Here is a 15,710-nt window from a genome sequence, read left to right as displayed (position 1 = left end):
GTCATGTCTGACTCTTTGTGACCCCATGGACTGTAGCCTGCCAGAATTCTCTGGCAGGAGAGCTGGAATTCTCTAGGCAAGAATAATGGAGTGGGTTGCCATTCTCGCCTTCTCCAGGGGATCTTCCTGACTCAGGGATAGAACCCAGATCTCCTGCCATGAAGGCAGATTCTTTACCATCTGAGCCACCAGGGAAGCCCAATACAAGTCTGATCTGAGCAGGAAGAGGAAGGCACCTGTGAGTGCAGACACTGGAAGAAAGAAAGTTTTCCCTGACCAGGAATCAAACCTGGGCCGTGGCGGTGAAAGCACCGAATCCTAGCCACTAGACCACCAGGGAGCCTCAGGTCCAAGTTGGAATCAATTCCAATAAGTAAAAGCTTTCAGGAAGTAAAACAAGACTCTTTCAGATTGTGTGTAGGGTCATGCCTGACTGTTTACGACCCCATGGACTCTAGTCTGCAAGGCTCTCTGTCCATGGAATTTTCCAGGCAAGAATACTGGAGCGGCTCGCCATTTCCTACTACAGGGGATGAAATTTCCCGACCCAGGGATGAAATTCATGTCTCTTGCATCTCCTTCATTGGCAGATGGATTCTTTACCACTGAGTCACCTGGGAAGCCGTCTTTTAAAGGATTAGAGTTGGCAACCTAAAGCCTCCAGGTCAAATGTGGCCTGTGGCTTGTTTTTGTAAATAAAGTTTTATTGGAACATACCCACACACATTCATTTATACATTGTCTATGGGGGTTTCTATGTTACAATGCTGGAGTTGAGTGGTTGCAACAGGGACTGTATGGCCTCAGTCAATTCAGTTTAGTCATTCAGTAGTGTACAACTCTTTGAGACTCCATGGGCTGCAGCACACCAGGCTTCCCTGTCCATCACCAGCTCCTGGAACTTACTCAAACTCATGTCCATCGAGTTGGTGATGCCATCCAACCATCTCATCGAACCATCTCATCCTCTGTCGTTCCCCTCTCCCACTTTCAATCTTTCCCAGCATCAGGGTCTTTTCAGATGAATCAGTTCTTCGTATCAGGTGGCCAAAGTATTGGAGTTTCAGCTTCAGCATCAGTCCTGTATGGTCTGCAGTGGCTCAAATACTTACTATGTGGCTCTTTATAGAAACATTTTGCTAATTCCTATTTTAGATTATAAGGTCCAGGAGGGCTGGAAACATAGCATAGACTCACTATGTTTTGGCTGAATGAATAAATGAATGGATAAATGGAGAGAAATTCTGAATTTATTAAGTTCATAACTTGACAATGAACTTTTTGTGACACTTCAGGTCCCAGTTTCCCTTTAAATAAAATAAGAACAGGAATACTTATGAAATAGGCAGAACTTAGGAGGATTATTTCCTATAATACAACTTAGAGTGTTTAAATGCCATTAAAAATATAACTACCATCTATTAAGCTTTATATGTGTTGAGTGCTGTATTAAGGCCTTAATTTTTATTGCCTCATTTAATTCTCATACCACTTACTATGAGGGAGGAATTATTGACCTCAATTTATAAATGGAGGAATTCAGCCCAGAGAGGCAAAGTCATCTGCCAAGGTCACACAGCTGGGAAGGGATTGAGCTGTGTCTAACTCCAGTGTGACTTGTTCTGAAACCTTTCCACCAAGTCCCACTGCCTCTGAATGTTGTTAAGTGCTCCTTTTCCTTTTTGAAATAAGAGAAGCAGATATTGGTCTTGGGGGTCTCAAGACATGGAATAGTAAAATGGAAAAGAAAAAGATTGGTTTTAGATTTTTTCTTTTTTTTTAAATTGAAGTTTAATTAATGTACATCTTATTGTATATGTTATAGGTGTACCATATAGTGATTCACCAATTTTAGAGGTAATACTTCATTTATAGTTATTATAAAATCTTGGTTATATTCCATGTGTTGTACAATATATCCTTGTGGTTTATTTTCTACATAATAGCTTGTATTGCTTAATTCCTTTCCCCTGTATTACTCCTACCTCCTTCCCTCTCCTCACTGATGACCATTAGTTTGTTCTATATATATGCAAATCTGTTTCCTTTTTAGTATATTCTCTAGTTTGTTGTAATTTTTAGATTCCATATGTAAGTGATATCATATGTTATTTGTTTTTCTCTGTCTGATTTATTTCACTTAGCATAATACCCTGAAAGTCCATCCATGTTGTCACAAGGTTATAAGTGGCAATGTTCCATGTTTCATTCTTTTCTATGGGTGAGTAGTATTTCATTGTGTCTGTGTGTGTTTGTGTTTATGTATACCACGTGCTACCTGACTTCAGATTATACTACAAAGCTACAGTCATCAAAACAGTATGGTACTGGCACAAACCCAGACACATAGATCAATGGGACAGAATAGAGCCCAGACACAAACCCACATACTTATGGTCAATCTGTGATAAGGTAGGCAAGAATATACAATGGAAAAAAAACAGTCTCTTCAGTAAGAGGTGCTGGAAAAACTGGATAGCTAGATCTGAAAAATGAAATTAGAACATTCTCTAATACCATATACAAAAATAAACTCAAAATGGATTAGAGACCTAAATGTAAAATCAAAAACTGTAAAGCTCCTAGCAGAAAACACAGAACACTCTGATGTAAATCATAGCACTATTTTTTTGGAATTGTCTCCTAACACAGAGAAAATAAAAACAAAAATAAACAAATGAGACCTAATTAAACATAAAAGCTTTTGCACAACAAAGGAAACCATTGACAATGAGAATGTCCTACTGAATGGAAGAAAATATTTGCAAGTGATATGACCAATAAGGGGTTAATATTCAACATATATAAATAGCTCATGCAATTCAACATTAAAAAAAAAAGACCAAAACAGCCTGATTTAAAAATGTGTAGAAGACCTAAATAGATATTTTTCCAAAGAGGACATGCTGATGGCCAAAATGCACATGAAAAGATGCTCAACACCATTAGTCATCAGGAAAATGCAAATCAAAACCATAGTCAGCTATTTCCTCACACCTGTCAGAATGGCTGTCATTAAAAAGAGCACATATAACAAATGTTGGTGAAGGTGTGGAGGAAAGGGAATCCTTGTACACTGTTGGTGGGATGTAAATTGAAGCAGTCACTGTGAAAAACAGTATGGTGGTTTCTCAAAAATTGATTTAAAAATTTTTAACCTTTTAAATAATTTAGACAACAATAAGGTTACTCATCATTAAAAGCACACTCTAGTAAACACTCCTCCTAAAAATTCAGCTCAGTTATGTTATATAAAAAAAGCTAAGTAAAAATCATGTTTTTCCCTTGGAAAGATGAGTCCTGGTTAAGTTTTAGGGATTTGGAAACTTTTCATTTGTTTAGCAATGCTGTATGTAGTGGTAAGATGCATTTAAATGCTGCCTTGTTCTAGAGACCTTTTGCCCCATTTGAAAGGGCCTCTCTTAGAATCATGTGCCCAGCATAGTGCAGACAATCAATAAACACTGACTGACTGACTGAATGGATGAATGCCTTTCAGCGCTTCATAGACACCGCCTTCCAGTATAATTGAATGTGTGTGTGAGTATGTCCTTACTTATTACAGAATAAGTACCAGTGCCCTTGCCACATCTTTTTCCCACTGCAGAACCTACCTACCACAGGGCCTGACACTAAATAGATGCTTAATAAACATTTCTGGCATTAAGTTCATGGGCAGTCTATGCCCCAAAGCTTTGTGGACTGAAGGAATGACATGTCAGAAACTAATGTGAAGGTGAGATGGATTTCTCTCTGTAGCAGAGGAATGATTTAAACCCACAATTACTTTGAAGGTGAGAAGTCCAGTAAACAAAGACAGAAAAGTATTTGTTGCTTTAGAGAGAAAGCATATTTGTTTCTTTTATTCTGGAAAATATATTCATGAAAGGTCATTGAGCTTGCTATTTCTGCTCCCTTCCTTCCTTAGTTGCCAGTTTGTGGGTTTGTTTAACACAGATACTTGACTTTTATTTATTTTATTTTTTATAATTTTATTTATTTATTTGGCTATGCCTGGTTTTCATTGCCCCGTGAGCTTTTGTCTAGTTGCGGGGAGCAGGAGCTCCTCTCTAATTATGATGCACAGGCTTCTCATTGCAGCGGCTTCTCTTGTTGCAGAGCCCAGCCTCTAGAGCTTTTGAACTTCAGTAGTTGTGGTGCATGGGCTTAATTGCCTTGAGGCATGTGGGATCTTCCCAGACTAGGGATTGAACCCATGTCTTTTGCATTGACAGGCAAATTCTTTACCACTGAGCCACCAAGGAAAATCCTATATTTAACTTTTATTTATTTATTTTTTTTCCAAAAACCACAATGAGGTTTTCCATGCCAGTCAGAATGGCTGCTATCCAAAGGTCTACAAGCAATAAATGCTAGAGAGGGTGTGGAGAAAAGGGAACCCTCCTACACTGTTGGTGGGAATGCAAACTAGTACAGCCACTATGGAGAACAGTGTGGAGATTCCTTAAAAAACTGGAAATAGAACTGCCATATGACCCAGCAATCCCACTCCTGGGCATACACACTGAGGAAACCAGATCTGAAAGAGACACGTGCACCCCAGTGTTCATCGCAGCACTGTTTATAATAGCCAGGACATGGAAGCAACCTAGATGCCCATCAGCAGAGGAATGGATAAGGAAGCTGTGGTACATATACACAATGGAATATTACTCAGCCATTATATTTAACTTTTAAATGAAGCTTTTGTAATATATGTGGCCCTTAATCAGGATTTTTTCCCCATCTGTCCCTTCTGTTGCTGAATAATTTATCTCTTTAGTGCTCTACATATGACCAGTTATTTTGCATACTGTTTTGGATTGCTGAAGTGGCAACATCTGGAACAGTTCCTGTGACCATTTTAGCTTTGGGGAGTCAGGCAGCTGCCCTGAGACCTGTTTCAGTCAGGTTGAGGTCAGAAATGCTCATCTGCTTTTGTTTTCATGAAAGAGGCTGTCCTGGAGCCCTGGGCGGACACAGGTATCTTCTGTGCCCTTCAATAAGCAGGCAAAATCATGCAGCACAACCTTAGCCTGGTATGACCCCTTAGAAACAGGTTCCCCAGCTTTCTCACATGCTCGTTTTCTTGCTTCTTGTAGTTGCCTGATTTTAGGCAACTCCTTTAAAATACAAATGCAGCTCTTCAGGTTGCTTCAAGGATCAGGGCAGTGACTTTTTGCAGCCTCTTACTACTTCTGTATTTTATTGAAATGTCTCTATTTCCCTCAGCTAGGAGTTTGGATCTACTTTGCCCTGTTCCCCTCTCTACCAGCCTTTTTCCTCTCACTTAATTTGTTTCTGTCTACAGCTTTGATCTCTTTGGAGAAAAAGCATCAGGGCACTGGAGTATTATTACTGGCCTCTGTTTGTTTATTTTTGCGAATACAGTATAATTGGTAGTTGGTCTTTTGGCCAGCCTGATATCACCTGACCCTCAGCAGCCCTCGTTCCTACAGGTTACTCTATGGGAGAAAAATTAGCTTTACCCATTTTTGTTTTCATTGATGTTGGTGAGAGCCTCGAAGTGATGATGACTTTTTGGATGTGGAAAAAAGCAGAGCTAAGGGAATACCAATAATTATGCTAATCTGAGAGCATTAAATCTTCAAATATTATGCATTTTTGGATAAGCAATTCTGTTGTTTTTGAAGTGTGGTTGTCTTTTTGTTTCTTGGGTGGTGGCCTGTAATTTTGTATTAAAGGAAAAATACCTAATCCTTTCTTGACTTGCTGTGGAAATAGGACTGATTTATTTCTTGTTTTCTTTTGTGTGTATGCATGCATGATTTTTTTTGGAGTGTTCATGAAAGGAAGCTAGGAGGATGTGTGGGTCTAATAATATACTACTTTGTGTATGAAGATGAAACTAATAACAATAATAATAATGATAGCATCATCAAGGGTGAGAGACTTGTAACTTTCAAAGCATAATTTCTTTTATAAACTTATTTTTCTCAGTCAAAACAGTGATTTCAGCTACTTTCCCTACAGTGATGATGGATCTGTGAGAGCTTATCTGACTGTTCAGGTGAGTTTGAGAGATTCCATCCCAGAGGTTCTTAATTGGGGGGGAAGTACAGAATCACCTGGGGGCCTGCTATACATCATCCACGCATAGCTCCTGCTCAGGACCTACAGACACGGGCAGTACAGAGGGAGGGGAGACCTGCTTATTTGGAAAAAGCTTCCTGGGTGATTAAGAGGCACTGCATCAGCCCACTCCCTCTGCTGGACCCCTCCAGGGATTGTGGTCATCTGTCATGGTGTGGGGAGAGTGGGGACACCATGCCATCTGTGCCTGGAAGCCAAGGAGAGTGATTACTCATCTGGGAATTATGTAGAACCCACAATAGCAATCACTCTTGGAACCTGGTCACAGGCAGAACTCTATTAACTCTTTTAAGCATTGAATATTTGCATTGTGCCCAGTGACTGTTCATAGAGGGTTGTTGCATATACTGTCTCATGTAACCGTTTAAACCAGTTCTATCACCAGAGAAATGTGTTAGCAGCCCCTTGAAAGAAAATGAGCCTTCAGCTAGATTCAGAAGATAGGATCTGAGGAGAGTGCCTTAATGGATTTTCACCAGTAAGGGTTTCTTGAACCTTGGTTTCTTGGTCCATAGTATGGAGTTAATGCTATGCACCTTACAGGACTGGGAAAGAAGTAAAGAGTCCATAATGCTATGGATGGGGAAGAAATAAGAGTGATAGGGGCTCAGGTGCTGCCTCTGTTCCATGAAACCTTCCTTAGCCTCCCTGAGTAGCCTTGTCTTCATTTTCAAGATGAGGATAAGAATGTGCGCCTCCTAGGCTTGTTGTGAGGACTGCATGTGATTCAGTAAGAAAAACACCTTGCTTTCTGCTTGGTACATGGCAGATATTTAATCCACGGTAGGGATCTTCCTTGCTGCTTTGTATTACAGGACTCCGAGGATGGCAGGGATGTGTTTTGGACAGCTATCATCCTGAGAGTATCTACCTCATGTCCTGCATCCCTGTAGTGATAGTTATAATAATGGTAGAAAGAGCTCCCTTTTATTGAGTGATTTTATTGAGTTCCAGCCACTGTACTGGGCATTGGGCTTACATGGGGAGAAAAAGATGGATATGGTTCCTGACCTCATTGAGTGTAACAATGAGAAGACCCTAAAGAGGAAGTTTTCAAAGCATTACTCTTCTTTGTGTGTATAAGAGGAAAGCTTTAATGTAGTAGGATGGCTTCTAAATGTGTATTTCATAACATAGGGGGTAGAGTGTGGAACCTGTCTACTGAGAGGAAACTGGACTTCTGCATTTCCTGCGTGCTTGTGCTTTTCAGTTTGTGGCTATAATGCTGCCCTGACTGAGGTTTGGCACTTAATATTTCCCAGGGCAGCACGATGTAAATGCCCTGTGGTCTGTACTTACTAGAAGGATATACCCAGGGCAGAGTAGGTGGGGGAAAGGACCATTTTCAAAGTCCCCCTTGAAGAACTTTGTTGAGTTTTATCTTGAATTTCTCCCCATCTCCTTCCTCAAACATTCCTGGTGCTTGATATGCATAAACTATGCCCATGTCTTGGAAGATTCAGGTTTGACCACCATAAATTGGTTCATATTTCCAGCAGGGCAGTTATTTAATTTCCTGTTGGAAGTCTACAAATGTTGGCACTGTTCACTCTTTGGCAAAGGACCAAAAGCCAGTACAGTATCATTAGTCTGCTCTGGTGTATAGATTAAAGCACGATTGTCTTTAATAAGAGGCCATCCCTGTTTAGGATGGGGCTTGGGGGACTGCAAGGGCATGGGGAAGCATAATCAAGCTTTCTAATCAAAACCAAAGTGCAATGACTGGGATTCACTCATGAAAAGGGTTAGGAGGAGGGCAGAGCTCTGTTTCCTTGTCTTGATTTCATTTGTTTGGGTTATTTTTCTCTAGACCCTGGGAGAGTTTGGGAGACTGAGACTGGCCAGGTCTGTGCCATACCCTCACTAAGGCTTCCCAACTCCCCCCTCTTCTCTGGATGTATTGCTCCCGGGAGCCACCCATCTCCAGAGTGCCCCGGGGGAGAAACATGGAGTGTCTCCACAGAACCCACTGTCATAACTGCCTTGATGTAGAGCTGGTATTTACTTACTGAGGCTCTGAAATGGGTGAGGCACTTTACATATATCCTTTACAATTTTCACAATAACCCAGTGAGATATGAATTATTATTGCTGTATTGAGGATGAGACTGTTGAGGGGCAAAGAGATTAAGTCATCTGCAGCCAGTGAGTATTTGAGCTGGGGTTTGAACTCAGTGTGATCTCTCTGAAAGGTGGTTCCTCTTTCCATGTGCTGTGTCTGGACCCTAGCAGGGTTCTGAAGAAAGAAAGGGCTTGAGATTTTGGAGGGAAGGGTGAGAAGCTTGAAAATTTGGGGCTTGGAGGATTATTCCTAGATGCTTCTTACCATGTTAGCCTTGTCTTTAGTTGGCAAGGATCCTTCAGTGTTGGCTCCTTAGTAGAATCAGCACAGAGATGTATTTTTCCCCCTCCAAACACTGTATCGTGAAAAATGTCAAATATGGAAAAGTTGATGATGGTATATTCTTAAGTTCTGTCAATTCTTCCTCTCTTCTCTGTACCAGACACCATGCTAACTGCTTTATTCACCTTAGCTCATTTATTCTTTCAGTATTCCCAGTTTATAGATGAACAGACTCTTTCACAGAGAGGTGAACTTCTTATCTCTCTAATTAGTAAATTACACAGCTGGGATTTGAACCTGGTGCATGGAGACTGTGCTGTGGTATTTCTCTTCATTTCAATGAATTCTTCTCAGTGTTTCTGTTCTTTTTCAATATCATATTATTTAGAAAAGCAGGGTCTAGATGGGAGGTCTTCAAAGGTTGCTAATAAGGCAAAATTGCTAAAGCCCCAGAAATTGAAGGCTCCCAGAAGCTTCCAAAGAATCTCTGGAGCAAGATGTAGTTTCCTTGAGCACCTCTGTCAGACCTTCTCCAGGGAAGGGGCAGTAGTTCTGCTCTCCCCAGAGTAGCCTTTGGAGGTTTTTTTTTTTTTTTTTAATGATTGACTCAACATCTTCCTTTCACATGTTAAAAAAATCCAAACTCTACCTTGGGTCATCAGAGTTAATTTTTTTTTTTTTTTACTTTTTAAAAAAATTTTTTTATTATTTTTTTTTTTGCAGTGGTTTTTGTCATACATTGAAATGAATTAGCCATGGATAATTTTTTTTTTTTTTTGATAGTGGGATCATCTTTGGCTTCCTCGGACCTCTAGATAGTACATCTTCCTTTCCTGGGACAGAAGGTGGTATTTGTAGGCAGTGATTCATGGGAGCAGGCATCATAGTGTATGTGATTTTTGTAGGGGACCAAGCATGAATGATAATTGGTGCTTTTCAGCATCTGCATGTTTGAGCCTGCTTCTTTACTGATTGAATGTTATCTTGAGCAAGTCAGGACTTCCGTGGTGGCCCACACTGTAAAGAATTTGTCTGCAATGCAGGAGACCCACGTTCAATCCCTGGGTGGGGAAGATCCCCTGGAGAAGGGAATGGCTACCCACTCTAGTATTCTTATCTGGAGAATTCCATAGACAGGAGGCTGGCAGGCTACAGTCCATGGAGCTGTAGCAAGTCACATAGCTTCTTAAACTCTGGGCCTCCCTGCAACAGTAATCGTTGTCAGGAAGATAGATCCTTCCATCAGGAAATTTAATCTTCTTAAGGAGGCAGGACATATATTCATGGAAAAGATACTGCTGAAGAGAGAGGACATAGCAGTAGACAGGAATTGCTCTAGAGAGGCAGTGAAGAGAGAAGTGATTTGGTTGGCCTAGTTGAGGGGAGGAAGAGAAAGTACCTGGGGCTTAAACTTGGGTTCAAATCTCAGTGCTGTCACTCAATAGGTGTGTAATTTTAGATTCAGTGGTTTTCAAGTTTTCACCATAAAATGCAGTTAATAACACCTGTATCATAGTATCATTGCTAGGGTTAAGCATACATATCACATGTAGAGCTCCTAACACAGTAGTTCATGTTGCTTTTGTTGTTCAGCCACTAAGTCGTGTCCAGCTCTTTTGCAGCCCCATGAACTATAGCCCGCCAGGCTCCTGCGTCCGTGGGATTTCCCAGGCAAGAATACTAAAGTGGGTTGCCATTTCCTTCTCCAGAGGGTCTTCCCAACCCAGGGATTGAACCCGTGTCTCCTCCATTGCAGGTGGATTCTTTAGCACTGAGCCGTTAGGAAAGCCAACCATCTCATAGTAGTTGGTGGTTAAAAGATATCTCTTATGAGTAGGAAATGGGGGACCTGAGGCAGGTCTTGATATCTGAACAGGATTTGGGTGTATGAAATGACCCAGTCCTGAAAGTATTTTAGAAATCATCATATCATCAAGAAGCATATTTGAAATCCCAGACTCTTCTCTTAGTAAGGCATGTTTGTTTTATTTAAAGTTGTTTGCTTGTTTGGTAAAATGTCTTTGGTAAGATGTCAACATGTCAGGCAATTGGGGGTTCTCCCCCTCCCACCCTCTTCACAGCCCCTGAAATCTATTGTAATTTTTTACACACCTGTTTGATTATTTAATGAAATCTATCTCTCCATACTGCAACAGGCACAAAGAACCAGTGTTCAGTAAGAATCACGTTGGAAATTGAGGCTATAATTGCACTATTGCATTTTTTTTTTTTCTTTTTGGTGTTTTGTTTTTAGTTAGGAGGTCAGGAGGAGGGAAAATTGCTGCAGAAGAACTGAAATCCTGGTCTAGCACTCGGAGTGAATTTTTTCTCCCCTCTCTTCTGTCCTACCTTGCAGTCATTTCCTCTGTGTGCGGATTAAGGTTTGATGTGAATTTTGACTTTCGCTGAGATTAGTTCTTTTATGGCCTTGAGGAATGTGTGGATAAAGAACTTAAAACATATCAGGAGTTGACAGTAAAGTTCAAAAGTCAAATTAAAGTTCTAAATGTGTCACTTTCTTGGAGTGGTTCTGTAGTGGTAGTATTAGGACTTTATAAACATTTTCTCATATAATCTTTCTAACAACCCTTTGTTATAAGATAGGTATTATTTTTCAGTGTTATTAAGTCATTTGTTAATTTCTTGACAGGTATTGTTTTTATTGCTCTTATACAGATGGAGACACAGGGGACATGGATGAGAGAATAACTTGTGTGAGGTGATGCAGCTAGGAATTACCTGGGATTTGAACCTAGTTCTCTGACTCCAAGCCCTTCCTCTGAGCCTAGGTGGAATGCACTCCATTACAGGCTTCTCTCCTGTAGCAAGTAATGCTTGTTTCTGCTTTGTGAGGAACCCCTGGGAGCAGAGGAATGGGAAAGAGGAATGCTTTGTATTCACTTTTCATCCAACTAAGCCTGTTTGTTTTTTTATTTATTTTTTCAGTATTTTTAAATATTTATTTATTTATTTATTGAAGGATAATTGCTTTACAGAATTTTGCTGTTTTCTGTCAAACCTCAACATGAATCAGCCATAGGTATACCTATATCCCCTCTAATTTGGAACTCCCTCCCATCTCCTTCCCCACCCCAGCCCTCTAGGTCGATAATGGAAGAAAATGGGGTTACAGTGTGTTCATTGCAACTAAGCCTTTTTATGCTCAAGGTTATAATGAGAAAAGAAGCACCAGAGCTATCATATGTTAAGTACTCTTTTTGTGCCTGAATCAAAGCACTAAGCAAGGTGCTTTGCATAATTCTCACCTTGAACCAGGTTATCATTATCATTATTATGTTGATGGGCTTCAAAAAAGCAAGTACCTTGTTGTCCCCAAATTCACCCAGGAGAACGTGCTGGTGTTAGGATTTGAACACAGGTGTTGAGAACACCATCTTGCCTTCCTATGCAGTTTTTAACGACTTTTGCCTGGCCATCACATGATGGTGCTTGTGGCTTTAATTTTGAAGACCTTTTAAATTGTTGCATGGTTGTTATATTTGGTAACCATTGGAAACTGCCGAAACTTTTCACTGCTAGATTTGGAAGAAAATAACAGTAAGTTGACGTGTTCGTGATTCAAGACTTCTGGGAAACTGAAAACACCCATGTGTACTTATTTTGAGTCAATATGTTACTAGTGGCTCTGGCCCGAAAGGAGAAATTTCTGTCTTCTGAAATTGAGTGCAGGTCTCTTAGTGGCTTACTCCAGCAGGGAGCCAGTTATTACATAAGCTGAATACCAGGTCCATGGGTTTCCCTAGCCTGAAAAAGAAGCAGCGTCTGCAGTTATGAGGAAAACAGAAAGACCCATTTCTCTGTGGAGTGATACTGAACAGGCTGCTTCAGCCATGAGAATATTCTGGCCAGAGGAAAATGTAGCTTAAGAAAAGCCCCAGCTGGTCCAAGTAACTTAAGCCCAGCTATTCATGAAATATTATCTGACAGCCTCCCCCTCCCCAAGTGCCTGGGGACTGAGTCAGAATTGCTCCAGGAACCTGTGTTCTCATTTTGGCATTATAGGCTAGGCAGTTTCAAGAAAAGCTGTAGTATTTAGATCAAACCTTTGTGTGTGTGTGTGTGTGTGTGTGTGAACATAAGAGCATTTAATAAGTGTACTGGCAGGCTTTCTGTGGTGATCCTAGAGCCGATTATGCAGAGTGAAGTAAGTCAGAAAGAGACAGAAATATCATATATTAACACATGTATGGAATCTAGAAAGATGGTACTGATGAACTGTCTGCAGGGCAGCAATGGAGACTCAGATATAGCAAACAGACTTGTGGACACAGGGCAGGACGGAGAGGGTGGGATGAATTGAGAGAGTGGCAGTGAAGCATACACATTACCACATGCGAAATTAGATAGCCATGGGAATTGCAGTATGGTGCAGGGAGCTCAGATCCTGTGCTCCGTACAACCGAGAGGGGTGAGGTGGAGTGGGAAGTGGGAGCGAAGTTCCAGAAGGAGGGGACATACAAATACTGATGGCTGATTTATGTTGATTATTTGACAGAAACCGATACAATATTGTAAAGCAATTATTCTCCAATTAAAAATAAATACATTTAAATTTAAAAAAAAGAGGAGACAAAAATAATGTTAGGAATTCGAGAGATAATATAACCATAGATACAGAAAAGGTTATTTTTAAACATAAAAAATATTCTATAGAACTTTTTAGCAATAATTTGAATGTTTATACTAAAAAAAAAAAAGAAAAAGAATTAACCAACACTGATTTCTAAATGAGGACTTTTGCATGTGTCTAGAACTGTGCTTGCTGATGTGGTAAATATAGAGATGAGACATGTGAAACACTAGAATGGAAGCCCCATGAAAACAGGGATCTATTTTGTTTATTCATGAAGCCTTAATATTTGGAAGTGTCTGGCATATAGTGGAAGCTAATATGACATTTGTTGAATGAGTGAGTATAGGTCTCTGCCTGTAAGAGCTTACACCCTAGTTTGTTTGCATCATAATAATTAATGTTTATTAAAACAGTGATGTGTTTATTATAGATAATAAGAAAAGAACAGATAAGTAAAAAGGAAAATAATGAGGAGGTAATAATTATTTTCATTTAAAAGCTTATATCCTTGAAAGCTTTTTCTATGTAAACATTTTTTTTTTTAAATGGGCTCATCCCCTTGCAAGTTGATTTTATGACTTGCTTTTCCCCTTACTTATCAGTGTTACTGTGAGCAACTTTCTATATCAAAACATATAACATTCAAACAGTCAACTTTTAATCACTGCAAAATTTAGTATATGTGTGATTATATCACAATTTTCTTTAGTCCTATTGTTGAGCAGTAGGTTTTCCACTCCCCTTTCTCTCTCTTCTCTCTTTCTAGTTTGAACAATGCTCTGCTTGTCTGTCAACTTTTCCACATATCCATGATTATTTTCTTGGCAATAATTCTTAGAAGTGGAATTACTGGATCAAAGGTCAGAGGCTTTTGATACATATTGAATATAATCATGTTGCTCACCATGAAGACTGGGAAAATGCATAACCCTCTCTACTGAAAGAAAGTGCTTTTTCCTTTACCTATACTGACACCGTGTATTGTCATGTTAAAATACTTGACTGTCTCCTAGGTTAAAAAAGGGAGTACTGTTGTTAATGTTCACATACTTTTGATTCGCTAATGATGTTAAAAATCTTCCTTATATGTTTTTGGTCATTTGTATTTATTCTTTTGTGAGTTACCATCATCTTACTCAGAGATTCATGAGGACAGATCTTTTCTTGGATCCTCACGACCCACAGTGGGACTCGCTGTGGCATTTATCTCACAGTTACACCTTAAGAGCCATTGATTTCACCCCCCCATCTACCCATCCACCCATCCATCATTCATCTACCCATCTCTTCACTTGTTGATTCAACAAGTACTGAAGACCTGCTAGGTACCAGGCAGAGAAATAGAGGGTTATAATTTAAAGCAGTGCTTTGAAAGTTTTTGATATTGTTGCTCTCAGAAACAAAGCTTATATTTTTAGGAAAGACCGTAATATGAATTGATATAATGAGTGGCTACTCGAAAAGTTTTTTCCCTAATGAATTTTCTTTAAGATAATAAAACTGAGCCAGCTTGTTTTTTCTAAGCACCCATCAGGGGTAGGTAGACAGAGACCAAGAAATTTTTTCTGTAAAGCACCAGATAGTAAATATTTTTGATCATGTAGTTTCTCTGAAAACTACTCAGCTCTGCTCTGAGAGTAAAAAACAAGCAACCATAGACAAATGAGCCTGGCTATGTTCCAATAAAAGTTTATTTATAGGTATTGAAATTTGAATTTCATATAGTTTTCACATGTCACAAATGTTCTTTTTCTTTAATTTTTTTCAGTGATGTAAGAATATAAAAACTTTTCTTAGCCTATAGGTCCTATGAAAACAGGAAGTGAGCTAGATTTGTCCTGGGTTTGTAGTTTCCTAACCCTGGAGTAGCGTGCTGTAAAGGCAGAGGGGAACCATTCTGGTTTTGCACGTTTGCTGTGAACAACTCCCACAATTCATGAAGGATAATAAAATTGAGTTTAGCTGGGGCTGGGGAATATCCAGACTCTTAGTGATGAGCATTGTGTAGCTTTTAGTGTTTTAGCAATATTTAAATTTTAAAAATTTATTTTAATTATATATTTACTCATGCAAAAAGTCCACAGTTAAGTGTAATAGAATAAAAGTCTCCCATATCCTTTTTCAAGGATAGAAGACATATTTTGATGTATTTCTTTTTAGTCTTCATAAATGTATACATTCACATATGTGTGATGTCATTCTATATAAATACTTTTATATGCTGCTTTGTTTCCATTCATATTATATGGGAATATTTTTCAGTGCTGTTAAATATTTTAATGTAAACTAAATCCACAGTAAGATACCACTACACACAGAATGGCTATAATAATAGTAAAAAAAAAAAAAAAAAAAAAAACCCCAAAAACCTCCCAAAGTAACTTATCCAAGAGAAATGAAGCCATATATCTATAGGAAAACATGTATGCAGATGTTCAATGAAGCATTATTTATAATGGCCAAAAAGTGGAAACAACCCAAATGTTCATCAACTGATGAATGGATAAACAAAATATGGTATGTCCATATACTAGAATACTGTCTAACAATAAAGAACAAAATAGTGATACAGATTACAACATGGATAAACTTCAGACACATTATGTTAAGTGAAAGAAGCCAGACACAAAAGAACTTTTATTATATGATTATATTTAT

At 39.2% G+C, this 15,710-nt stretch overlaps 1 protein-coding gene and 1 non-coding gene across 2 annotated transcripts in view; one reads left to right on the top strand and one right to left on the bottom strand.

Annotated features, from left to right (window-relative positions):
- The window catches only part of ROR1 (receptor tyrosine kinase like orphan receptor 1), a 450,213-nt gene that overhangs the window by 39,237 nt on the left and 395,266 nt on the right, over positions 1 to 15,710 (top strand). The gene's annotated exons all lie outside the window — the stretch shown is intronic.
- On the bottom strand, positions 269 to 340 carry TRNAE-UUC (transfer RNA glutamic acid (anticodon UUC)). The gene has a single exon. It is a non-coding gene; the product is annotated as a tRNA-Glu (tRNA).

This window comes from Odocoileus virginianus, chromosome 5 (genome assembly GCF_023699985.2).
Source record: "Odocoileus virginianus isolate 20LAN1187 ecotype Illinois chromosome 5, Ovbor_1.2, whole genome shotgun sequence".
Lineage (NCBI taxonomy): Eukaryota > Metazoa > Chordata > Mammalia > Artiodactyla > Cervidae > Odocoileus > Odocoileus virginianus.
The sequence above is the reverse complement of the archived record's forward strand: the minus strand, read 5'-3'. Positions and strand labels throughout refer to the sequence as shown.